Here is a 25,898-nt window from a genome sequence, read left to right as displayed (position 1 = left end):
CAAAGGGCCTGGGTTCAATCACCCATGCCATAAATAAATGAACCAATCGATTGATCAAACGAGAGCTATAGGAAAAAAAGATCAATAACTTTGATCAAACAAGAGATATAGGAAAAGAATGATCAATAACTTTGACAGAAATTGTAAAATTTGCAAATAGTTGCCCTTTTAAAAACAACCTGACCTAAAAAAATGGCCTAGATGAATTAAATTTACATTCCACAGTGTAAAGAATTAAAGCTGTCTAATTTTTCCTAGAAATTCTGAATACCACTGACTTCAAATCCTGGCAAAATCTTAGCAAAGAGAACCCAGCAATATATCAAAACACTAGTAAGCTTTATTACAATAATATAAAACCAATTCAGTACTACGAAAACTGTTCATGAGTCCCCATGTTAATAAGCTGAAGGAGAAAATCTGTGCCATCACTCAAACATATGATGAAAAAGGAATTTAGAACATTGTATGCTCATTCTTCCAAAAAAAAAAAAAACGCTACAAAAAAAACCACCAACAGAACTAAAACACCACCTACAATGTGGGAAAAAAAATTTACCAGCTGCTCCTCAGACGAAGGACTATTATCTCGAATATATAAAGAACTCAAAACAGTCAGGCCCCCCAAATATAAAGACCCAATTCAAAAATGGGCATCTGCAATGAATAGACATTTCTCAGACAACGAAATAAAAGTATCAAGTAAATATTTGAAAAAATGTTCCACATCACTGGTCTTTGAAGAGATGCAGATGAAAACAGCACTGAGATTCCACCTCACTCCACAAAGAATGGCTGCTATCAAGAAATCAGTCAATAACAAATGTTGGTGGGGTTGTAGGGAGAAAGGAACCTTCTCTATTGTTGGTGGGAGTGCAGACTGATGCAACCACTATGGAAATCAATATGGAGATACCTCAAAGAGCTGAGATTAGAGGTTTCATTTGACTCAGCCATCCCTCTGCTGGGTATCTTTCCAAAAGAATTAGAATCATATCACAGTGATATATGTGAACCTATGCTTATAGCGGCACAGTTTGTAATAGCTAAAACTTGGAAATGGCCCATTTGCCCATCAACTAGAGACAGAATAAAGAAGCTGTGGTTTTTCTATCAAATGGAATACTACTCAGCCATAAAGAATGAGAAATTAGAGTCATTCGTAGAAAAATGGATACACATTGAGGATATACTCCTAAGTGAAATATGTAAGTCACAAAGGTATAAATACCGAATAATTTCTCTGGTGTGAAAAGCTATAATCATAAATAAGATCCTAATGGTAAAACTGACAATGTGAAATAGGAAGAAAGGGGCTAAAGTTGTAGGGGAAGTGGGAGGGGCAGGGGAGAGGAAATAAGGAAAAAAAAGAAAATATAAGAAAATGAAAAAATGGAAATAAATGAGGAAGATGGCAGAGATAAAGACTGAAGATGGCAATGTAGAAAAATACTACCTGTTCTATGATGGAGAGTCTGTTTCAGGAAAGGTAAATCTAGCCTTTAAGCAACCCGGAAAGAGGTAGAGCACCAAGGAATTAGAACTGAATTTGTAGGTCAAATTGAACTTTTCATTGACAAGAGTAATACTCATGATTTGTAAACCTAGTGGAAGAACTGGCCTTACCTGGAGAACTGACTCAGTACAGAAGTTATGATTTTGAACCTATACAAATCAAAAAGCCATATGAATCACACATCAGTGCCAATGTCCACTTGAGGTATTTTCTTAAGGTGGCAATGGTGAGAAGACTGACACAGTGAAAGAGTATGATCTTGTTCACCAGCTTGCCACCTATCCTGATGTTAACAACTTGATTAAAATGGAAGTGGGCAGTGAAGATTGTCTACATATAGAATTTGAATATAATAAATCAAAGTATCATTTAAAGGACATGATAGTTGGAAAAATTTACTTCTTATTAGTGAGAATAAAAATCCAACACACGGAGTTACAACTGACCAAAAAAGACATCACAGGAATTGGACCCAGTACTACAATGGAAACAGAAACTATCCCCAAATATGAAATAATGGATGGTACACCAGTAAAAGGTGAATCCATTCCAGTGAGATTATTTTTAGCAGGATCTGACCCAGCACCAACAATGAGAGAGGTGAACAAAAAAATTTCAGGAAGGTCTTTTTGAATCTAGTTCTTGTCAATGAGGAAAACAGAAAGTACTTCAAGCAGCAGTAAACCATCTTATGGAGAAAAGCCCTGAAAAACTGAGGAAACAGAGAATGAACTTTCACCAGCGATTTGAATCTCCAGACTCAAGGCATCTGCTGAGCAGTCTGAAATGTGAACTGAATAGGAGGAGAAAATCCATAACCATTGCATTCAGCAGGATAAAGATGGTGGCAGCACGGAGTGTGTGGGGGGGTCCGTCTATATTAGTCTTCTTTTATCTAATAGTGCTGCTAGTGCTGCATTTATCTTACAGTATAACTAAAAGTTCTTCATGTGTAAACATTTTTAAAAAGTGCTTTCTTTGAAACATTGAAGATTTCCTTAGCTGCCTTTTTAATTTTTTATTGCACACTGCAATGATAAGCACTCAGATATTGCACCAGCATAAACATTAAAGATTTTCATTGGAATAGGTTGGTATTTATAATTTTTTTTTCTCATAATGTTGACTGTAAATCCTTTTCTTCTTTCATACTAATGAATATCCTTTTCTCTACTTGTAAAAAATTAAATATTTTGTGTTTGGATCAAATTAGAAAACTAAGTTGACCTTATGTCTTGCAAAGATTTAGAATGTGGCATATTAATATTTTTGAGAGCTACATTTCTTTTTACATATGTATTTAAGAAATGTACATGGAGGTTTCACTGAAGTGCTTCTGGGTCTACTGTTTCATAGCTTTCTGCATAGAAGTCTCTTCAAAGACTTCTGTGTTACAAATATTTTCTCCCCTGGGGATTACATGGCATGGCATTGTGGCCCTCTTCTCTCCCCAAGTTAAGTAATCATTTTGGTATTGTTTCCCAGCAGTACCACCATGGAGTTGACACATGTTGGCATTTTAGAACTTGTTACAACCATGCAATTTTCCCATAGTTAGAAATGTGTGTATATTTATTTGTTTTTAATTTAAAGAACAATTTTGTCACATGTATGCAAATATCACTGTCATGATTCTACAGATTTATTCCTTCTTCAATGAAAAATTGGGAGATGGGGGATTAGGAGGAAATTTTATCCAAATCTGGACAATTTTATGTTTGTTAAACTGGAATTGTGGCTAGTGCAAACTGCATTTCAACTCACCCTATGTATTTACATTTCTAGTTAGCCTTTATTTACATGACAACGCTTAATGATTCACCAAACACACGCTTATCATCTATCTCAGCTTTTTTAAACACTAAATTCAAGTCATTTGTTCAGTGTCAGAAAAAGATATTGCAGTCATCCACTCATATGCATGGGATGTGATCTCAAATACACTAAATGTGGAGAATGAAAACCCAAACAAAGCCTGCTATGTGGAAAGTATGTTCACTTACGGTTCATTGGTTTTTGTACCAGTATCTTACAATACACTGCAGTGCAAGTTTTATCAGTTAATCTTACTTTATGAGTAAGCTAATGACCCAAACTACATTTCTTTAAACATGTTTTAGTACTACAGCACTTTGATAAAATTGTCAGTAACCAAATTCTTTACTGGCCAAATGTTTCATATATCATGTGCTAGAGCATCCACTTCAAATGTGAGTATCTATGAATTGTAATGTTTTCCTTCACATAAGTGCCTGTTCAGAATTTTCTAAGTGCCAAATATTTTCATGGCCACTGCATGTAGTAATTTAGAAAATATTCAGAGATTTTGAAATCTAATTGTATTTATCCAGCCTCAAATTGTGCAACCATAATGTATAATAAAGAATGTGAAACAGAAAAACAAAATTACATTTGTGCTTATGTCCCAAATGGAAGTAACTTGCAATAAATAAGAATTTTAGAATCACCAAAATTAAATATCATGGGAGTATGGAGCTTTCTAGAAGTGAAAAACAACAAAACACAGAAGGCCAAATACTCTCACAGCTTGATAAAGAGCACTGTCAACTTCTTAAAAGAAATTAAGTACATCCTGCCATTAAATTCCAAAACAAGCAATGAAATCCTCCGTCAGAACAGCCCTGTGCATTTGATAGGTGCTGATGACAGCCTGTAACAGGGAAAAGGCTTCTGCCTCATACATGCAAGTCCTTGTCAGGTGGTGCCTCTTTGGAAATGTGGGTGCTGGCAGAGTGCAAAGGCAAAAGCAGGAGGAAGACAGCACCTAGCTGAGCATGGTCACTGTAGGAAGGAGGCTTAATTAGCCCTGGCAAGATAAGTGCTGTAGAGACTGAAATGAAGGTGCTGTAAAAAGTGCTCTGCGTTATTCTTGTCTATTGGTGTGAACATGAGGCTTGTTTTCAGTTCTTCTGTGTGGAAGCTAGTGAAACATCCTAATGAAGTTTCTAGACAGTGCTAAATGACTAGAATGACTAGTGTCTCTTGCCAGAAGGTAGCACTTTTCTCTTCAGGCCTAGGTACCTCCATTGTTTCTTTATCATGACTGATGCAACATCAAGCTGTGAATTTTTGCAAGGCTGGGAATAATTCATGTGATGAATTCTCTTTAACCAGCCCACCATCTCTCCCCTTCATACGTAGTCCTTTCTTCAGTAGCACTCAGGAGTCTTCAACTGCAGTTAAGCATCTTGTCAACCACCAATCTCAAAGTCTGCCACAATCACGCTGAGGCAGAAGTTCTCAAATGCTGTCTTCTCAGAAATCCTTTATACTCTTAAAAGAGTATTAAGGACCTGAAAGAGCTTTCCTATAAATGTAGTATACATTTAGATATATTGCTATTTCCCATATTAAAACTGAAAAATGGAAAAATTAAATATGTATCTGTCAATCTTATTTTTAAAAACACAGGTGGGGAATGTAGCTCCATTGTAGAGCATTTCCTTAGCTTATATGAGGGCTTGGGTTTGACCTCCAGCCTCACAAAAAAATAAAATTAAAATTAAAACATTTAAAAGCCTATTAAATGTTAACATTTTTATAAAATGCTCAACACAGGAAAGAAATGGAATCTATCAAACAGATATCCAGGAGATTAAAAGCTCTATAGAAAGCATTCCCGGTAGAGTGAACAAATGTGAACATAGAATTTCAGGTATAAAAGAATTATGCTCAGTGACCATGAAAACCGAGATGTCTCAAAAACAGCAAGGGATCATGAGAAATCAATTGAACAACTCTTAGATGATGTAATGAAGAATAATATAAGGCTGATAGGAATCTATGAAGTAGAAGGATAAAGTATGAAAGACTTAAAAAAATCTTTTCACAGAATTAATGACAGAAAACTTCCCAAACAGAGGGAAAGAATTTGATACAGCCAAGTGAGGCGTATAAGACTCCAACTAGCCATGATCAAATAATTCTACACCTAGACATATAATAATCAAGATCCCAGAAATCTAACAGAAGAACAAAATATTACAAGCACTTAGAGAAAAGAAACAAATCACATGCAAAGGAAAGCCCATCAGAATCACAGCAGACTTTTCCACACAAACCCTCAGGTCAAGTAAAGCCTGGAGTGAGTTATTTCAAACCCTAAGAGCAAATAACCTCCAACCTAGACTGAGATATCCTGCAAAACTCTCTTTCAAAATTAATGGGGAAATAAGATACTTCCATGACAAAGAACACCTGAGAAGTTTCCTGAACCAGCACCCCAAGCACTTTTAAACAATGACCTGAAAAAAGAAAATTAAGACCACAACTCCATAAAGGCCAACAGAGCAAATATACCAGGAAAGTCAATAAATTAAAGAGAGAGAGGGAAAAAGCAAAAATCAAAAAACAAACAACCAGAAAATAACATGACAATGAAAAGTCAATACATAACAGTTATAGCCATCAATGTTAATGGCCTCAATTCATCAATTAAAAGAAACATGCTGGCAGAATGGATTAAGAAGCAAAATCCAACGATATGCTGTATATAAGAAACCCATTTAATCCACAAAGAAATTCATAGCCTGAGAGAAAAAGGATGGAAAACAGTTTTCCATGAAACAGGAGCCTGGGAAAAAGCAGGGGTAGCTATCTTATTTGCAGACAGAATAGATTTAAAACCAGAACTAATTAAGAGAGATAAAGAAGGCCACTACATCCTAGTAAAGGGAATAATACAAGAGGAATAAATGACAATCATTACATCCTTATAAAGGGAACAAGACAAGAGGAATCAATGATAATCATAAATATGTATGCACTGAACACTAATGCCCTCAACTACACAAAACAAATATTAATGGATATGAAAAACAAAATAAGCACTAGTACAATTATAGTGGGGGACCTCAATACTCCACTGACACAAATAGACAGATTATCTAGACAAAAAAATCAACAATGAAATAACAAAACTGAACCCAGTCTTCGAATAAATGGACTTAGTAGATGTTTACAGAGTGTTCCACCCCACAAAATCAGAATATAAATTCTTTTCAGCCACATATGGGTCATTCTCCAAAATAGATCACATGATAGCTCATAGAACATGCTTAAGTAAAGGCAAAGGAATTGAAGTCATCCCCTGTATATTATCAGACCACGGTGCAATTAAATTGGAGATCAATAGCATAAGAAATAGCAAAAACTTCACAAACACATGGAAATTAAATAACACCCTGCTGAACAACCATTGGGTCACAGATGAAAACAAAGAAGAAATTAGACAGTTTCTACAATTAAATGACAATGTCAATACAACATACAGGAATCTGTGGGACATAATGAAAGCAGTTCTACAAGGGAAATTCATAGCAGTAAATGCCCATACTAGGAAAACAGAGCAAGCTCAAATAAACAACTTAATTCTTAACCTTACTTCTAGAAATAAGAAGAACAAGAAAAACCCAAAGCTTGTACAAGGGAGTAAATTATAAAAATCAGAGCAAAGTTCAATGCAATGGAGACTAAGAGAATGATACAAAAACATCAATGAAATGAAGAGTTGGTTTTTTGAAAAATAAATAAAATCAATACACCCTTAGCCAACCTTATCAAAAAAAGGAAAGAAAGGCTCAAATTTATTCAATTAGGAATGCAAAAGGGGAAGTCACAACAGATCACCAGAAATCCAGAGGATCATCCATATCTACTTTGAAAACCTGTACTCTAATAAAATGGAAAATACAGATGAAATGGACAGATTCCTAGATCCATATGGACTTCCAAAGTTGATCAAAGAAGATATAAAAAGTCTAAATGCCCCAATTATATTCAGTGAAATTGAAAATGTAATTAAATTACCAACAAAGAAAAGCCCAGGTCCTGATGGCTTCACTGCTGAATTCTACAAGAATTTAGAGAAGAGATATTGCCCCTGCTCTTTAAACTCTTCAATGAAATTGAAAGGGAAGCAATACTTCCAAATTCATTCCTGCTAGCAAGTATTACTTTGATTCCAAAACCAGGGAAAGACCCAACCAAAAAGAGAACTACAGGCCTATCTACCTAACAAACACAGATGCAAAAATCCTCAATAAGATACTGGCAAACAGAATACACAAGATCCTCAAGAATATCATACACCCTGACCAAGTCAGATTTATCCCAGGGATGCAAGGATGGTTCAATATATGTAAATCAATAAATGTAATACACTATATTAACAGAGTCAAGGACAAAAACTGTATGATCAACTCAATAGGTACAGAAAAAGGATTTGACAGCCAGGCGTGGTGGTGCATGCCTGTAATCCCAGCACTCGGGAGGCTGAGGCAGGAGGATTGCTGTGAGTTTGAGATCAGCCTGGACTATATAGTGAGTTCCAGATTAGTCTCAACCACATAGTGAGACCCTGTCTTAAAAAAAGAAAGAAAAGAAAAAGGATTTGACAAAATTCAACACTCATTCATGAGAAAAACCATACAGAATATTGGAATAGATGGTCTTTATCTCAACTTGATAAAGGTTATCTATGAAAAACCAACAGCCAATATGATTCTAAATGGTCAAAAACTGAAAACCTTCATGCTAAAATCAGAAACAAGACAAGTGTGTTCACTATCACCACTCCTATTCAATATAGTTCTGGAAACATTAGCAACAGCAACTAGACAAGAGAAAGAAATAAAAGGAATAAAGACAGGAAAAGAAGAAGTTAAACTGTCATTAGTTGCTGATGATATGGTACTCTACAGAGAAGACCAAAAAAGCTCTGCCAAAAGACTTCTAGACTTATTTGACAGATAAGTAGAGTAGCTGGATAAAAAGTCAACACTCAAAAATCAATAGCTTTTTTGTACACAAATAGCAGACTCACTGAAAGAGAAATTAGGGAAACAATTCCTGTCAGAACAAAGTAAGGGAAAGACACTGGGGTGATCTCACCAATTGAAATCCCAGCAGCATACTTCACAGACCTTGAGAAAACAACCCAAACATTCATTTGGAACAAGAAGAGACCTAGAATAGCAAAAACCATTCTAGGCACCAGAGACATGGCTGGGCTTATCACATTTCCCAACTTGAAACTATACTACAAAGCCACTGTGAGAAAAACAGCATGGTACTGGCAAAGAAACAGACCCGAGGATCAAATGAATAGATTAGAAGATGCAGAAACAATACCAGACACACTCAGCTACCTCATCTTTGACAAAGGAGCCAATCATCCTCACTGGAGGAAAGATAGCCTCTTTAATAAATGGTGTTGGAAAAACTGACTTTCATTTTGCCAAAGAGTAAAACTAGATTCCTATCTTTTACCATGCACTAAACTAAAATCCAAGTGGATTAAAGATCTAAATATCAAAACAGAAACACTAAACTTACTGGAACGCAAATTAGGTAGAACTCTCAAAGACATTGGTATAGGAGAAGACTTTATGAACAAATCCTCAGCAGCATGAGAACTTGAACAAAGAATCAACAACTGGGATATCACTGTATTAAAAAGTTTTTGCAGTGCAAGAGAAATCACCAACAGAGCTAAGAGGCAACCTACAATGTGGGAAAAAGTTTCTACCAGCTACTCCTTAGATAGAGGATTACTTTCTAGAATATATAAAGAACTCAAAAAAAATCAAACCCCCCCAAATACAAATAACCATTTCAAAAATGGACATCTGAAATGAACAGACATTTCTCAGACAAAGAAGTAAAAGCAAAATAAATACATGAAAAAAATGTTCCACATCACTGGTCATTCAAGAGATGCAGATGAAAACAACACTGAGATTCCACCTCACTCCACAAAGAATGGCTGCTATCAAGAAATCAACCAATAACAAATTCTGGAGGGGCTGTGGGGAGAAAGAAACCCTTTTCCATTGTTGGTGGGAGTGCAGACTGGTGCAACCTCTATGGAAATCAATATGGGGATACTCCAAAGAGCTGGGACTAGAGGTTCCATTTGACCCAGCCATCCTTCTGCTGGGTATCTTTCCAAAAGAATTAAAAGAATCGTACCATAGATCACATATATCAATATGTGCACCCATGTTTATAGTGGCACAGTTTGTAATAGCTAAAACTTGGATACAACCTAAATACCCATCAACTGGAGATAGAATAAAGAAGATGTGGTTTTTCTATAAAATGCAGTACTACTCAGCCATCAAGAACAAGAAACTAGAGTCATTCATAGGAAAATGGATGCATATTGAGGCCATACTCAAGTGAAATAAGACACACATGTGGAAATACCAAATAGTTTCTGTGGAGTGAAAAACTAAAAGTGTAAATAAGGTTCAAATGATATAATTGTGAGTGTGGATTAGGAAGAAAATGGATAAAGGGGAAGTGGGAAAGGAAATAAGGGAGAAGAAAAAAATGTGTAAAAAGGAAAAAATGGAAACAAAGTCTATAAATAGGGAAGGGTAAAGAGGGTGAAGGGAGGACAGGTTGTGGAGAAAAAAGAACCAAGACAGATCGTGTGAAGGTACAAGATCCCAATGGTAACTGTAACTGTATTGTTGGCTTTAAGTGTACCAATCAATTAAAGGGGAAAAGATAAACAACAGCAGAAAACAGTGTGCCCCGCAAAGAGCCCACAGGTTATTGTGCTGTAAGATGGTGAATGGCGTCCCGTCACTGTTGTGACATTGGCCTCCTTTCTCTCCAGCTCCTTACTGTGCTGTGTGCAGAGCTCCTGCCCATGAAAACTGTTCTCCTCCCTCCCTGCTGTGTCCACCCACCTGTCTCACTGTGGCCAGTGAGAGGGAGTGGGAGAGAGAAGAGGAGTAAGGTTCTGTGTAGAACCTCAAGAGCTATCACCCGGTTACAGCAGCCCTCTTCTCTCCCATGAGGTCCAGAATGTCCCCAAACGAGCTTGCTTGGGTCCCGAAAGGAAAGCACAGCACAGGCTTGCAGTAAGTCCACAAAGTCCATTTCGTAAAGTAATAACTCACTGAGATTTTTGACATTATTTTTACTGGAGCACAACTTAGTCTATGCTGACAGTAGCAGAATAAATACAAAACACTTAAACATTGTAGGAATATAGGAATAATTATTCCCACATATTAAAGAACATAAAACAATGAGTGATCTGTATCCATGTTCTCAATATTTTCAGCAAATATTTAATTAAACAGAGGCAAGCCCTGTGCTATTCAACACGTTGAACAGGCAGGATGATGAAGATGTGGTCTCAGCACAGCAGTAGGTGCGGGGAAGCCGGGGCTCTGATGCTTGAAGACCTAGGTTAGAAACCTGGTCCCTGCTCACAGCTGTATGATCTTGTGTATGTTTCCCTGACCTTTATTATTCTCACCTGTAAACGGATGGGACCATAACTGTTTCAGAAGGTTGTGGGAATTAAAAGGGGTGACTAAGTAGGTAATAACCTAATTACACAGATAAGACTGACAGTGTCAAGTCCACTAAAAGCCACTTTTCCTTCAGTTCCAGGCTCCCATGTGAGACTTGGGATTCTCGGCTCTATCAAATGCATTTCTGTCACTTTTCAAAGTTTGGACTTTCCAAAGAAGCTGTACATACACACCTCTATTCATTTAGTCTGTCACTCAACAAATACTGATTAAATGTTATTATTATCATGCTTATTGTACAAATGGGAGAAGCAGTGAGCGACTGAATAACTTCCTAAGGTCACAAGTGGCACACACATACCTACATTTGTTCTCTGGTTAATCATATTCAGTGGTATCAATATATCACAATTTACTTCACCCCCCCATGTTTTCTGTTTTGTTTTGTTGTTGTCGTTGTTGTTGTTGTTGTTTTGAGACAGGATCTCACTATATAGTCAAGACTGCCCTGGAACCCACTATGGAGCCCAGGTTGGTCTCGAACTCACAGCGATCCTCCTACCTCAGCCTCCCGAGTACTGGTATTACAGGTGTGCACCACCACGCCCGGTTTACCATCTCCTTTTTACGGACATTTTGACATTATGTTTATGTCTTTGCTGACACAAGCAAGAAGTATCCTTACACACAGTACACAGAGCATATAGTTTACATATAAAAGTATAACTGCATTTGTAGGAGAAATTCTTAGAATTGAATCGCTAGGTCAGAGAGGGAGGCTGTTTGAATTCTGACAGGTACTATGGAACTTGCCTTTCAGAAACCTTTGCCGATTTGTGCTCCTGACCTTGGGCTAGGAGCTCACCCTTCCCGCAGAGCTTCGTGTGTCTGGCAGCTAGCCCGTGGCACACGTGTTATTTGCTTTTCTTTTAAGACAGAAGATATTAACGTAGGAGTTGGTTTTTTTCTAAACTAAAACCTCAGTGTTCAGGTTTAATTGCAGTGATGGCATTTTGCAATAAATAAGTGGTGTTTGGCTTACAGTTTGGACCTTGGTCTCTAAAAGTTTTGTCATCCCTGTTACCATGCCCTTAAACTCCAAGAGTTTGTGTCTGTGCACTAGTGTTTACCGAACCCACTGGGCACTGCTGTAACAAGGCTGCCACTCAGAGAGCATCCTCTTTTTCGTCCCTGAGGGTTTCTCTGCTTTCACTCCCAGGGTGTCTGAGGAGTCAGGCTGGAAGAGGGCTTTCTTCTGCTCTGAACTACACAAGAATAATTCCTCTGCCTCAAAGGTAACTTGTGTACTGATCCAGAAACATTTCAGGAGTGTACCTTGCTCACTGATCATGAGGTAATGGGTCATTTCTTTTTCATCTATTCCGACTTCTGACTAACTCAGATAAAAACCCAGGTAACCCTGACCATAGAATTCATCCCCATGGAAAGTGTTTTGCCTGCCAATTCACATTAGCTCAAAGAGTGAGCCTGCAAACCTCCACAGCATCCAGAACAATGCAGTCCAGTGACACCTCTTCCCCCCTTATTATTTAATATTTAGGCAAAAAATGAAAAGAAAATTTAGTTTGAAGCAAACTGCACCTCATATTTACTTGGAATGAGGCAAGAGCAGATCCAAAACATCTTTCAACGTCATGAGCCCACCCTGACAGGAGTGTTTTCATTGTGTGTTCTTAGCCAATTTACAACTATAGCCATTGAATTAATAATGATCAGCTGGGATTCGCAAAGGCCTAACACCCAGGGCTCTGCTCTGGAGCTGTTGCCCTGATACTTAAATATTTATTGATGAAAATTGGGTGACAGATAGGAATGAGCTCAGCCAGAAATAAATTCAATACGCTTGCACAGGCGCAAACTGCATCGTAGCCAAAATTCCTCCTCAGGTCACAGACATATGGTACCAAGAGAAGCAAAATGCAATGACCCTTGAGGAGATATGAAAGCTAAGACATTGTCTTGTAATTATTGGTTTGGTTAAATGACTACTCTTTAAACATCATTTGTTGTTTATGTGCGCTTTTCTTAGTTTGCTTGTTTCACTAGATTGTCAACAAAGAGAATATGGAATTCAGCACTTTGCTTTTCTGGATTCTGGACTTTCCTTCCTTTTTCAAAAGAATATTTCATTATAAAAGTGCTCAGTTTGTCTATAGGTCATAAAGATTTGGGGTTCAAGATCTTCCAGGTTTTTCTGTAATAACAAAGAACTCAAAAATGTAAATGACTGAAAACCACCAGTTTTTTCTGTGGCATAGGCCTGTGTCAGACCCATGGACACTCTGCCCATCTTTATTGATCCAGGGTGCGAGCTGATTCCGGTGCCAGGTGCTGTCTCAGAGAGGAGAGAGACACCCTGGAGATTCTGGTCCAGAAGCAGACAGAATTATGACTGCCCCAGAGGCGGTGCTTAAGATAGGTCTGGTTTGCAATACCTTCCTGCTTCTTACCAGCTCTGGGAACCTGAAGGCAGCACTAAAACACTTTGGGGCTTAGATTCTTCATGGAAAAATGAGTGGCATTTACTCACCACGTTGCTCTGAAGAATAAATGAGATGATAAATATATCGGTTCTAGCATACACTAGGAGCTCTACAAATGACAGGATTTGGCTCTCTATCATGTTAAAAGACTCCCACAGAGCCCATGGCTCATGGGGATACGTGCTTTTGGTCACTTGTACCATACTACACACATAATTCTTGAAAATAAACATTAAACTGTAATACATATACAGTGGTACCTTGGTTCAAAAACTTAATTCTTTCCACAATTCTGGTTCCAAACTGAATTGGACAAAAACCAAATCAAATTCAATGGCTAAGTTCAATGTTGACCTTATGGGGAAATTAGGATTCACAGAAAATAAAGTGATATACTGTGTAGAGTAATCACTGCATATAAATAATTACAAAACATCTTTTAACTTACCTGATTCTTATCTAAAAGCTGACTGGCAAAGGTGCTATCCTGGAAAACAGTGTATTCATTCTTCTCTCCCATGAGTGAACAGGAAGGGTGGAGCAATAACATAGAGGATAGAGTTGGAAATTTTAAAAGATTAAAAATTATTACTAATGATTAAATGATAAGAGCTAACATTTACTGCGAATTTGTCCTGTGGCACATCCCGTTCTATATACTTTTCAAAGATTACATCAATTAATTCTGACACTAACCATGAGGTAAATAACTCTATGTGTCTTCGTTACTTTTCTTATTGCTGAGACAAAATACTTAACACCCAAAGTTAAAAGAGGAAAGGTATACTTTTGCTCACACTTTGTAAAGGCATCAGTCTATAGTCTGCTGGCTCCAAGGCAGGGTGGCACGGCAGAGGAGCATCACAGGGGAGAAACAGCCCATAGCAAGGCAGGCAGAAAGCAGCAAGCAGGAAGCAAGCCTCCCTTTCCCTTTTACCTATCCAGGCTAAAAGCCATTTGAGTGATGCCACCCACACCCAGGTGGGCTTCTGTCTTCAGGAAGTCCACTCTGCCATACCCAGAACTATGCTAAGTCCAATCAGTATATTAATTTAGTACTACACCCCCTTAATCCCAGCATCACATTCCCTAGACCAGCCAACTCCAAAAAGCCCCAGCTGTGAGCGTATGAGATGGGGCTTTGGAGGGACATCTAGACACAAACTACAATGCTATGGTTCCATTTAGTAGGTGACAGACCCAAAGCATCATGAGGTGAAATACCTTGCCTAAAGTTTCCCATACAGTAAGTGGCAGAATCAAGATTTGAGCGAAGCTGTTTCACTTTGAATTCCATATTCTTACTCTCCTCATTAAGATTCTATCCTATACTCATTATTTCAAAATCCTACTTACTGGAAAAAGACAATGAGGAAGGATACAAGTGCTTCATAGTTTAAGGGACAGTGCTAGGAGCTAGGAGCTGTAGGCTCATTTAAATACTCTTTTTATTCTTGTCCATGACTACACAGCATCTCCCTAGCATCAGACAAGTAACCACAGAAACATTCTTGAGCATGTAATGGGAAAGCTAAAGATAGGGCTGATTCCAACATGAAGAGTGTATTTACTGAATGAACAATCCAACTTATCATCTAACGGAAGACGGTAGTCAACAGCTTCTCATTCATAGACGGAGCTCATTATTTTCACTTCTCTAGGCCTTCAATATAGCAGACAGATGCTAGTTTATACACAGGCAGTCTTGTCCCACCACTGCCTCTTCATACACCTAGGAAGACAGTTGCAGAGTCGAGTGTAAGGAAATGACTAGGGTAGAAGCGAAAGAGGGAACTCATCTCAGAGGGAGCAGGTGGGCTCAGTCAGCTTTCCAAGTACTGTTGAAGTGTTGAGGGACCAAGAGAGAGAAAATTCAGTGCCATTATTTTAATACACACTTAAATGAAATTTTAAAATTCCTTATCTGTGTGGCTTACACTAATCTCAAGATGTCACAGCTAAAACTCCATCAGAAAAAGCAAAGCTCTCTCTAGATGAAAATAAAAATATTTAATGTGATTCTCTTGTGTTCTAAATGCATACACAATTATCAATCACTCCACCATGGACTAATGGTGCTTACAGGGCTCCCTTCCCGATTTCTCAGGAATATTTGAAATCTAATAGGGTACGATTATTTCAGACTAAGCCCATAAACCATTTCAAACCCTTGTTTTTTTTGTCTTTCACGTGACATAAGTACGACACTGTGGAAATGCGGTGTTGCCTTCATGAACATTTACTCCGCTGTAGGAATACCTTGGTCCAGCTATTAAAATGCCCATGCAAACTGAAGGAAAGGTGAGAGGCAGAAGCTCAGTATGGGCGATGGTGACATTCAGAAGTCCTGTGAGGACCCACAACTAAGAGTCCTGCCAAGTACACCGAGGGAGAGCAGCTAGACCAAAGACAGAGTAATCTGAAGTCCATCCTGGATGTGGCTCCCAAGAAAACAACAGGCAGACACCCTGGCACCAGACAGCAAAAAGCTTTGGACTATAAATGCATGGGTCTCTAGCATGCTGGTTGTTCCTGCAATGTACAAAGCTACTTGGATATCTGGAAGGAAATGAGTCTGTGCTTCACTGGCATTTATCTGTTAAGAAAGAAATTGGTACTCAAGTAGGAGAAGCAGTAAGCTCTGCTTGAAGGAATCCAGACTCCTGGATCTAGGAATCCTACTGATCCTAAGAGTTCTGTGTGTGGGGATCTTCTATCCAAGAGGCCACCAAGTGTATCCTGTCTCCTGGAGACCAGACAAGGGTAGGGAGTCACGCAAGCCAGGGAGGGGAATGTGAGCCAGAGTTGATAGTGGGTGGAGGGAGAGACTCAAGCTTGAGCAGTGCAGACTCGGAACCCTCAGTCTGCTTCCTGCTTCTGGCCATAGCAGGCCTTCCTTCTAGAAACCAATTCTTCAAGAGCCAGGGCGCCACACCTGCCTCACAAACACAAGGTCCTGAGTCCAATCCCCAGTACCAAAACTTAAATAAATGAAAAGAAACCAATGCTTCAGCTCTGGGCACCCTGAGACATCTTCCTGCTCTCTGTTCACTGAGTTGGCTGCCTCGCATCACCTGCTTTCTGCAGAGGACCCCTTTTCTAGAGTGGGCCTGGGTGACTACCGCTCCCGAGGTCAAAGCCTCAAGACACCACCTCCCCACTATGGCTTTTCGCTGCTTTTCATAGGGAGGCTTCCCTAGATCTAAGGGCCAGCAGATGACCAAGGGACAAGCTAAACACAGGCATTACACAGGAAGCCAACATGCCTCACGCTTAGCATTCTCTGAATCCAGAGGGGGACAAAGCCCAGTTACTTTTCTGTTTGTGGACAAGATGCTCAGCTGTCTGGAGTTCATCTGTAAAGAGTCTCACAGGAATTTGGCAGGCACATCAGAGCAAGGAAATTCAGAGTGATTGGAATGGAAAGTCACGGCCGTAACTTTCTAATGCCACCAGTTCACAACACAGATTTGCAGTGCTGGAGATGGGGTCACCATTTAGCTTATTAGGAAGGACAGACATGAGGCTCAGGGTGAGGAATTTGGATCATCTCAGTGCAGTCGCATGAGAAGGCTGATGGTACACTTACTTGTGACAGGTAGGAGAGAGAAGATGATGTCACTGAGGCAGGACTGGGTTAGTAGCAAGGAAGTAAAGATGAATGCCAATGTTAAGGTCCTCTAGTTCTGGATTTCCATCCCAGTCAAACCTGCCATAGAGAGACTGGCGATCAGAGACTTGTGACCGGAGCACACACGTCCCACGTCAGAGTCCCTGGGCTCTGTTTCTGGGACAGTCTGCCCTTGGACAGGTACAGGACAGTAAACTAGAGGAACAATTCGGAAGAAACTTTACTTTGAACTCTAAAGCCCATGACTCCCAGTCTGGAACGTATTCTGAGGCAATGACTTAGGGCTACTGGTTTAGGAAGTACAATTCCAGGGCAGTAAAAGAAAGGAAAAGAAAAGCACATTGGGAAAGGATGAGAAATAGATGCAGTTTGGTGCTTCGTCATGTTGCCCTCGGCTTCCCAACAAGTCTCAACAAGGTGCAGCTTTTTCTCAGTGGGTTTACCTGAGTTCAGGTCATCTCTGGCCAGGGCATAGAGGGGAAAAATGCCCCCAGAAGTTTCATCAAGGATAAGAGTGAAGAGGGAATTCATTACCTATCTCCAGCCTCCCTGGCCAATCTCTGAGGTGTATGAAACCGCCCCTTGCACTGGGGACACAGGCCCAGAAGAGCTGGCAGGAGGTAGACTCTGGGTCTGCAACACAGCCCCATGTCAGCATCTTGCTAGAGGCAATTGTCACTGCAGCAGTTGAGATGACCAAGCCCAGAGTTCTAGAGGCAGGTGAGGCAAGGAGAATGAGGGTGCCTGAGACATAGTAAGTGCAATGGCATCATATGTGCTACAGGAAACCGTTTCCTCTCGCTCACAGTTTTGACACAGCTCCTAGTTTTTAATCTTCAATTCTGAACCCATCACTAGGATTGGCAAAGTCTGAAGATTAGGAAGGAAACAGGTGCCTCTCTGCCTCTTAAATTCCTCCTGATGCCCCCCGTGGTATCTGCTCCCTGAAACAGGCTTTCCTGCCTCCCTCTATGGGTGTGCTATTGACTAAATGAAAGCAGTGCTGGGCCACTGGGGTCTCCTCTGGATTTCAGTTTGACCATGAGGCTAAAAGGAGCTATGTGTATTGAGGCAGTTTAGTATTAGGCTGAGAGTTCGAGGTTGGGTGATGGCATCCATCTCATGTGGTAGCTAGAGTCCTCACTTACCACCTGAAATCTCTGTCTTCTGGGACAGAAATGGAGAGCGCTCCTGAGGGCAAGTAAGAACACGCCTGTGAGGTGCCTCAGTGGTGGCTGGCACCAAAAGAGCATGAAAATTAGCTTTTATTGTTCACAAACAGAAATTACTTTGTTCGTTCCGTTATTTCATTGCATTGTCCCAGTGACTGCACTTGCTTCGTCCTCCAGAGAAGAGGGAGCAAGTCCTTCAAAATAAAGAACCCCTTGAACCTGGGAAAATCCCAGAGGTGGGCTTCCTGTCCCTTCACCTTCTCGAGCCAGCCATTTAGACAACGGTCTTCTGGAGGTGAAGGAGCCCACCAGCCCTCACTCTCCCCAAGAGGTGCATGCTGCTTCACAGCACAGTCGGTCTGCTGGGTAACGCACAGGTGACCCCTGAGATTTCAAACTCCAAGCCACAGGACACAGACTGAATTGCAGTTTCCTGAGGCTCTTAAAGCTGGACTTTCTTGTGCCTGCAAAGGTCCTACCTACCTCCAAAAGGGCCGTGCAGCTGAGGGTGGTGACTTTTGTCCTGCACAGAGCTTGTGCAACTTGCAGGGGAGGGTGAGGAGGGGAGCCACCCCCACCACCAGGAGCAGCACGGCCTTTCAGCTTAGCAGCTCTGTGCTGTGCAGAGCAGCTCCTGCAAACGTGGTCCGGGAGAGCTGGAGGCTGATAGGAGAGGTGTGGCAGGTGCCCTGCCACGTGGGATGGGAGAGTTTGCTGCTCTTCGGAATGGGGAGGCGTCCTCACGGCAGGCTCGAGCCCCTGTGTCCTGGGTGGTCACTGGCATCACTCCCCTTCGTCCGTTCACCATTCTGGGTGCAGCTGTGGGAGGGCCGAGAGCCCTAGAAAGGTGAGGGAAGACCCACCACGAGCAGCCACAGTCCTCCTTCTACGCCAGGAATCCCAGGGAAACCAGGAGAACCCAGCTGAAACTCAGCGCCAGGTCACAGAGTCCTGAAAACCTTGTAATCCAGATGCCAAATAAGCCTGGAACATTCAGGCACTTCAGCATAACGCCAGAATGATGCCTGTTTAGATCCCGGTTATACCCATAGATTAGGGAGAGCCATTCAACTCTTAGAGCCTCTAACTCAGACCATCATTAATTGTATATGCATTGATGTTTTATATACATCAATTCCATTTAGGTTGGTTTAATTGATGCTGCTGGCAACGAGCTCACCTTGTCAAGTGTAAATAAACGTTCATACACAGGTCTCCCCATCCCCATGTCCACGCTCAGTCTTACCTTGCCCTTCATGGGGCACAGGAGTCTTCAGCATTCGCATTGCCTTAGACAGGGGCTAGGACTCTGCAAGGCCGCCCAGAGCCTCTGGCATCCCAGTTTTCGGTGACTTCATCTCTGTACAGCCAGGCTACCCAGAGATGGGGAGCCCAGAGGAGCCTGAGGCCCCCTTGGGTGATTGTGTGGGCAGGGAGGCCTTGGGCCCACTGCTCAGGGTTCCCCGATCCATCTGGGGTTTCCTCCAATGTCCTTCCCACCCGGAGTTCTGTGCTGATAGTGTGATCATTTCCCTAAAATACTCCTGAGGTCAAACTCAGTTTATCTTCTCTGCCAACCCCAAAAACAAAACCAAAGAAATTTCTCCAAAGCCAAGGAAAGGTTCATAGTATTTGGCGAGAAAGACATTTCTTACAAAATTGTTTATTTTTTCCAACTGTATTATTCATGAAATCTACCTTATGCTCCTTCCAGCATATGAGCTGTTGGAACTCAGTAATAATTATAATAGTAATTTGAAGATAGCAACAATTCTCCTCTGGGCAAGGCGAGGATCCACAGGCTTCACCGCCCGGGCATGGCCTGAGGGGCTGTGCAGCCCTCATAAACCATTCCTGGAACCTCCCTGGATTTAGGCTTCTACCCTGGGCAGAGAGATAGAGAAAAGAAAGGAAATCCTGTGCTTCTCAAATAATTAAGCACTCAGAATCCAATGAAGTAAAATGACAAGCTCCTGTCTAACAAAAACAGAAACGGCTCCTGCAACTGAAGGCTGTGATGGTCCATAACCACCCCAGAGTTAAACTCCAACTACTGAGGGAAGCTTCCAAACTGCTATAACTTGATTATTTTCCCTTATTTCTTCGTGAGTTATCTCTACAGAAAATTAAAGGAAATAAAGTTGATACAGAGCATTAGAAAGAGTCCGAACCACTCCCAGGATGACAGGAATATTTACCAGCCCTCAACATGGAAACTTTTACAACAACTCAGGGATCCTTTTTCAGAAATACAAAGGCACAAATAAGAAAAATATCTTGTTTTATTTTCCTTTATTAACCAAATTATGCTTTTTAACCCTGACGTAATATTACAGCACACTCAAAATTCCACAACTGTCTAAGAACATCCATTCAAGTCAGATGTCCCCCCAACGTCCAAACAAAGATCACACACTGAACTTAGGTGAATGTTTTGCTGAGATTAAAAGATGTTCTAGATATTTTGTCTTTTATGATATTGACTTTCTGAAGACTCTAGGCCAGTTTGTTTCTGTTGTGTGTTGTGGTGTTGGGGATTGATCCTAGGGCCTTTGCCTGGGCGGGGCTCATCAGGAATATTCTCTTCCTAACAACTTTTCATCCAATGGTGCTAGCATCTGTTAAAGATCCTCGCCTGGATAAACTAAGTGGCACACACCTATAATCCCAGCTACTCAGAAGAGTTAGGCAGGAGGGTCAAAAATTGAAGTCTTAGGGTATATACTGTCATGAAACTAAATTAAATTATTTAAAGGGCTGGGGGGTGTAGCTCAATGTTAGAATGTTTGCCTAGTGTGTGAAGGCCCTAGATTTAATTCTTAGGGAAAAAAAAGTTTCCTCTAAGTTTTTACTGTGATGATTGAAAATGGTGCTTTCTAATTCCATCATTCCTCTGTATTTATTCATTGACATTCTTCTATAAACAAAGGACTTCTCTTTCTCCCTTTCTTCTTTTATTTAATGGAACTGTACTCTGATATATTCTTTTTTAAAGCAATGATTTATTACCCATGGATGTTGCTAGTAATTTTGATTCTCTGGTTGTCCCAGCTTTGGCCAGGAGAACCCATTAAGCAAATCTTGTGCCCTTCTGACACCTCTTCAGTTTTAAACACCATATGATGGCATTTTAAATGAAATTAAGAGACTAAGGGAAATATAAAAGAAGAAAGAAAAACTATGAACGGCCAGACAAGAGAAAGATAGTTGTGGTGACAATGACAATTTGTTTCAACTCAGAAATCGGACCTTCTGATAGAGGACTCACTTATATGATAACCTAGAGCCTGACCTTCAGAAACACTTGAAGTAGGGAGGGCTACTTGCCTAACTGCTAGAATATGTGAGGCAAGGGTCAAATTAATCTGGGCTACAAGATAAGTGGTCATTTACTGAGAGGTAAGCATGGAAATTATGATTAGCTCTGACGTGAAGGCTCAGTGGGCTCTGCTAGGTCTTAGGGCAAACTAGTCATGAAGTTTTTTTTGTTTGTTGGTTTGTTTGTTTGCTTGCTTTTAGGAGTCAGAAAAATTTATTGAGGGAAAGAAAGCTTCTGTCTAAGAGAGACAGGGGAGGGGGACCAGAAAGTGGGTTGCCTGCTCACGCCACTTTTCCAAGATGTTTTATATAGCAAAGCCATGTGGTGAGGCGGGTACAAAGTGGGACAAAACTGTAAGACCCAGTGGAAAATTACAAGGTGGGCATGAGGTAGGACAAAACCATGACCAACCAATAAGATTACAAGTGCAGTCACCCAGGTAATATTGATTAAATGGCGGTCAAAAGGGGGAGCAAGTCACATAGCAAGGGTACAAGCATTTTCAGTAAGGGTAGTGGGGGTCAGGGATTTTCAGGGTTAAGACCTTGGCCCCCACCTATTTGACTGAAACCTATTTAGAATATCAGCCAGTGCTAATTATCCCCAGGGGAAGCACAGGGTATAGCAGTTTCTCTCCTTTTACAATTCTGACCTCCAGTGAATGTGTCTTGATTGTCCTCCATGTTGGCTCCTCGCTGTGTTGGCTCCTTGAGGGTGGCCCTGTCTAACTGCTACAAGATATCTAATTAACTTACCTATCTGCAATATTTCCCCCTCTGAAGAAGTACCCCTAAGTGCTGTGAGGGAGCAAAGGGCGAAGACAGCTCTGGCTACTTCCAGCTGAAGAGGGTCCTACTTGGGATCAGCAGTCAGTTACTCTACAGAGGGTTTATCTAAAGGCCTTCAATAGGTGCCTGGCATTGTCATCTTGGTAGCTGCATAGCTTTTAAGACTGAAGATGAAGTTGTTGGTATTCACACAGTAGGGTCTCCTGGCCCATTATTTCCACTTGGCAAAAGGACAGGAAGGAATTTTAGAAGAATGGAAAGAGAACAAATCACCAGTGGAAGAAAATTGGGGATGAAAATGTCCTGGAAATAGCCACAGAATGGTCTGCACATGATGGCCAGACAGGCCACCCTCAGGAGACTGGGCTGGTGAAGTGATCCCTAGGGTACCCCAGGGAATCCCCATCTGTGGGACAGGGAAGGGTCAGAAATGTGCCTTGATGGCCTTGGGCTCCAATGACCAAGGACACAGAGTGGAAAGAGTGAAGGGGGAAGTGCACCTCAGAAAAACAGGATAATCACACACAGATTGGACAGAAGTAAGAAGTCAGTTGGATTCGATCCTCAGTATCAAAAAAAAGAAGCCAGTGAGTAAAGAAAGGGGATGTTTGGCCCTTTTATGCTGTGATCATTTGTTGGACAATATTCATTACTTTGACAGAATAAGGTGCCTTCATGGAAACATTTCAACAAAAGCACAGGATCAAAGCTTGATGGAGACATAGCCAGTCCACACTGCAAACCTTTGTGTGCATATTAGAAATCCCTGAACATGATTTACAAGAAAACACACTTCCCTTCCAAGACTAACCCAGCTTACATGCAGTCTGTTGCCTCCCCCTAGTGACTGGAAATATGCACTGCCCTGCAGGTCTGCTGGCACAGTGGGAAATTCAAATGTCAGTATTGCACATCCCTCTGGGTCACAGGACACCTCCAGTATCTGGACAACTCTGGAAAACAAGAGGATCCTACACCACGACCACCACCCCTCCATCCTCTCACTCTGACATGGCTCTCAGGCCAGCTAATCAAAATGTGAGAAATAAACACACCCAGGGCTTGGGAGTCAGACCTGCACTTAGGGCTGGATGACTTTGTGCACATCTGGTGATCTCCCACCACCATCTTAAACTCCCGGGTTCTATTTCAGCCTGAGCAAAAAGGCCAGGACCTCACACCTCATAGAGATGTGCTAATGAATGCCTGCCCAGGGCACCTGGGGTGAGCTCAGACCTCTGCAGGCTCTGTGGCAGTGGCTGCTGCCATGAATGATATCTTTCACTTCTTGAGGATCCTATGGTTTCTGGACCTGCTGGAATGCAGTTATCTCCTGTATGCAACTGAAAAATGCATTGCTATAATTGCTTAAATTTTCTTTCTGTTCAATTTTCCTTGTTTCCCAGTTATTTTCCCCTGCTTTGCCTGGCTCCTGACCTTTCTGGCAGTTCATTCTATAGGATGACAACTGTGACGTGACCAGAACTGCACAACCCCTGGTCACCCTTTCGCTGTGCTCTCTCAGGTCCCACAAGAGTCTGCCAACCCTGGGGCACCCAGGGAACCAAGTACAACCAGAAGAGCATATGCAGCCCTGCCTGAGCAGTTCTTTCCTCAATGACTATTCCCTGGTGGTTAAGGAGGAACTAGTGGAGAAGGATGGGCAAAGAATCCGGCGGTGAGTGCTTCAAGACTCTAAATCACTGAGCGAGCTTTTGTAGGACATGCCTTATGAAGCACACACTGCACACACGTGCACGTTTAGAAGTTCAGTGTGATTATGGGCTTACACGATCTGCCTGGGGATGGTGGAAAGTAGTTCCTGAAGTCATCTACTGAAAATAGCTCCAGCACCTGGACTTAACAGATGTCAGGATGGAGAGCAAGTGGCTTGTTCTTCAGCAAACACCTTTGATGTCATCAGGAGCCACCAGGCTCCCCGAAGAACAAGTGCTGCTGGCCTGTCTCTGCTCCATGGAGGAGTCCAGAGTCTGCCACACCTCTCTGGGGACTTCTGAAGTCATAAACATGAGAGAAAGTAGAAAGGACAATCAGAAACCACAGAAACTCCTTCATCCTGATGCGTCCTTCCTGCTGCTAAAGAGAACACCTCCAAGTTGGAGAGTAGAATTATTTTTCTATGCCCTAGGAAGGTCCTTTCCCCAATTCATGCTCTGGGATGGGAGACATCAGCATGTCATGTGCATCACTGGAGTGAAGTTAGAGAATCCATGGTCTAGTCCCTGCAAGGCAAGCAGCAGCATCCACCTAAGGCCCAGGTCCTGCACAGTTTCCTGTCCTCCCTGTGAAACTATGCAGACAAGAATAAACCAGCAGCCAAGGACACTTAGGATCCCCGGACCTACTTCGGCATCACACTTGCAGCATCCCATTTGGACTCAATGAATGTTTGTTCACTTGAACTGATGGGTTCTATAAATGTGCACCAAGGAAACCCTAAGATGCATCCAAGAGTTAAGTGGTGGGTGAAACAGCAGGCCCAAGAAGGGATCGTTTTTCCTCTGGGAGACGAACACTCTGAACACTTTCTCAGTGGTGGGCACTGCGCGGGGTGCTTGGCTACCTTTGCCCTTTAACTCTATGAAAGCTGAGGTCACTTTTCCATGGCTGCTCAGTTTGAGGAGCACAGCAAGGATGTGGAACCATACCTAGACACTTAGAGGTGGCGTGATTACAACACTGATACCCTGAGAAGCGGAAAATATTAGTTAGGAGGAATCTAAAAAGATGGCACACCCAAGGACCAGTGATTTAGCTCAGTGGTTCCACTGCCTCCTCGCAAGGGCAGTGACCCAAGTTTAATCCCCAGTACCAAAAAATAAATAAATAAATAAAATAAAAAGATGGCAACCCAATCATAAGCAACCTTGGATAAGGCAGCATCTAATAGGCAAACAGGCACCTGGTCGAATAGGTAAGTTGTGTACCTGGTTATCAGTCTAAACATCCAAAATTCTACTGCAGTTGTCAGCTGGGGACCACATCACTCAGGAACATGAGGGAGTTCTTTAGCATTTTGAAGCCAATCAAAGAACTCAATGATAATTACCACATTCTCCTTAGAGAACAGCAAGCATAGTCGGAAGCACTGCATCACCTTGTGAAACCTTGATGGACCGTTTAGGAGCTGTGAGATCTTGGGCAAGTCAATCAATCTCTCTGAACTTGTTTTTTCATTTATACAACAGGATAAGAAGAGAAACTACTTCATTTAGTGTAAAGGTTAAATGAGATGATATGCTTAAAGTACTTAGTATGGTAACTAGCGTATAGCAGTTAATGCTTGCTGTTAGTATTACTAATGCCAATCATAATTCCACTCAAAAGAGATAAATGTTATTGTTATTACTGATTGCCAAGGTGACATAGTTGTGATCAGTTGCTCTTCCTGAGATTGTCTGGGAGTCCTAAAGAATACCCTGGTCCAGCACCGAAGCACTGGGTACTCGGGAAAGTAAGCAGCAACTTCCTACCCTCCTACATTGAAGAGGCAGGATCTCAGGACAGACTCAAACGCCACAATCCAGCTACACCTAGAAGACATTTCTGAAAAACAGTCATTTCTTAAGGAGGCCTTGATACTATTAACAAAGCAGCCCACCATAAGCAATTTGCAAGCATCAACACAGACAACAAATTGGAAAAAAAAAA

General features: G+C 41.3%; 1 pseudogene; it reads left to right on the top strand.

Annotated features, from left to right (window-relative positions):
* The first annotated feature begins 1,411 nt into the window (after positions 1–1,411).
* LOC104854966 lies at positions 1,412–23,908 on the top strand (annotated as a pseudogene).
* The last annotated feature ends 1,990 nt before the right edge of the window (positions 23,909–25,898 follow it).

Source organism: Fukomys damarensis, unplaced genomic scaffold, assembly GCF_012274545.1.
Source record: "Fukomys damarensis isolate Sample0158 unplaced genomic scaffold, DMR_v1.0_HiC HiC_scaffold_21, whole genome shotgun sequence".
NCBI lineage: Eukaryota > Metazoa > Chordata > Mammalia > Rodentia > Bathyergidae > Fukomys > Fukomys damarensis.
Note: the sequence above shows the minus strand (reverse complement) of the source record. Positions and strands in the feature narration are given on the sequence as shown.